Consider the following 2,335-nt stretch of genomic DNA (forward strand, 5'->3'; position numbering starts at 1 on the left):
CCAAGGACCCCGACCAGTTTTTGTGAAAACCTTATATACCCTAAGTGTATGTGCCCAAACCCACCTCCCCAAATTCCCCGAAACTAGTCTGAACAAAAGAAGAGAAGGATAAGCTCAAAGTCAACCCGTGATTCATACGCCTTAAGCCTAGGGAGTTAACACTGGACAATAAGCATAATAGAATGTATGGTTCTATTCCGTTACACAGATGATCAGGGTATTCTTTTAGGCAGTGGACAGTCTAGGTACGAGCCCTGGGGCTCTTCCTTCCGGGGCCTGGTTTTCCGGTTGGTGTGTCGTTTCCATAGTTACTGGGCTATGGCTCACAGTCCACAGTCTGGCCCAGGATGGAGTCCTGCTTTCAAGATGGAGCCCTTTCTGTTTCCTCCTTCATTAGTACACAAACGGCTCTGCGTAACATTTGTGGTAATAAAATTCATGGAAGGAGGGAGTTAGGATGAAAAATGTCCAAAAGTATTCCTAAAAGAGCAGTAACAAAAAAAGATTGAGAAACACTGGTCTAGGCAATTCATCCTTTATAGAAAGTTATTCAACTGACCCACCCGTGTGTGGCTAAATGCCCAACAGTAGCCATACCAGCTCTGTGCTCAGCCCTGTGAGGCCATCATCTCGGGGAAGCCACACTCTGAGCCCCAGAGTCTGTGCTTCAGCATCTGCAGTTCACAGGACAAAGCTCTGGAGCCTAGAGATGTCCTCTGAGAGGGTCTGGGTCGCACAGCTAAGAGAAGACAGGGCCAAGTCTCAAAGCAGGTCTGTCCAACCCCAAAGAGCTCAATGGTTCCACGGCCCCTGGTTCACCAGCACCCAGCCAGGCCTTAGGACCACAGTGAAGTCTTCAGCGCTTTGAAAACACTGGACTGGCTGATAATCAGAACTGACTTCTCTGACCCAGTCACCTGTATTCACTAGCGCACTCCTCCTGTTGTTCAGTCGCTCAGTCGTGTCCGACTCTTTGCGACCCTTGGACTACAGCACACCATCTCCCTGAGTTTGCTCAAACTCATGTCCATTGAGTAGGTAAAGCCATCCAGCCATCTCATCCTCTATTGTCCCCTTCTCCTCCTGCCCTCAATCTTTCCCAGCATCAGGGTCTTTTCAAGTAAGTCAGTGATGCCATCCAGCCATCTCATCCTCTGTCATCCCCTTCTCCTCCTGCCCTCAATCCCTCCCAGCATCAGGGTCTTTTCCCATGAGTCAATTCTTCGCATCAGGTGGCCAAAGTATTGGAGTTTCAGCTTCAACATCAGTCCCTCCAATGAACAACCAGGACTGCTCTCCTTTAGGATGGACTGGTTGGATCTCCTTGTTGTCCAAGGGACTCTCAAGAGTCTTCTCCAACACCACAGCTCAAAAGCATCAATTCTTCAGAGCTCAGTGCTCCTCCAAGCAACCCTGGAGGGAGATTCTGTTCTGGAGAGGCCGGGTTACCTGCCCAAGGCCGCACCACAGGCAGGCGGAGCTGGGACTGGAATCCTGGCCCCGTGGACCCTGTGACCCACCACACCACCGGCCTCCCTCCCTCATCTCCCCACCCTCCACACAGGCACCCAGGAACCCAGAGAACTTTGGAATTCTGCAAAAATCACATCAGCCTGGAGGAGATGTGTGTGTACAGCAGTGTGTTTTGTATTGACATTGTTATAGGTGGGAGGAGGGTATTTTTTTAAGAATACCTTTAATCTGGGTCCTTTGCCTCCAGAATTTTGCACTATTAATATTTGGAATGTATCCTCTCAGAAAATTTTCACGTGTAAGTGTACAAATACAGATAGGAGGCACAACTAATCTCCCCCAAATGATGTACTAAGCAAATTTTAAAAGAAGATATGTATCCTGACAGGTGATTCACATTGCTATACAGCTGAAACTAATACAACATTGTAAAGCTATTACTCTTCAATTTAAAATAAATTTTTAAAATAATAATAGTGTGCTGTGCTTAGTCGTTCAGTCGTGTCCGACTCTTTGCAACCCCATGGACTGTAGGCCACGAGGCTCCTCTGTCCATGGGATTCTCCAGGCAAGAATACTGGAGTGGGTGGCCATGCCCTCCTGCAGGGGGTCTTCCCAACCCAGGGATGGAACCCGGCTCTCCTGCATTGCAGGCGGATTCTTTACCATCTGAGCCTCCAGGTATAAAGGGAAGAAGGAAAAGGTACTAGGGTCAGCGTGTTGTAGTTCCGGTCACCAGCAGTTGGTGAGGGGCCTCGCCCAGTCTGTCCATCACACCTTGGTCATGAAGGCAGGATGAAGGGAGTGAAACGTGGGAAGGGAAGATGGGCCGAGGAGAGGGGAGAGTCCACATGGGGCCAGC

The sequence above is a fragment of the Bison bison genome, unplaced genomic scaffold, assembly GCF_000754665.1.
Source record: "Bison bison bison isolate TAMUID 2011002044 unplaced genomic scaffold, Bison_UMD1.0 scf7180017864173, whole genome shotgun sequence".
Taxonomy (NCBI): domain Eukaryota; kingdom Metazoa; phylum Chordata; class Mammalia; order Artiodactyla; family Bovidae; genus Bison; species Bison bison.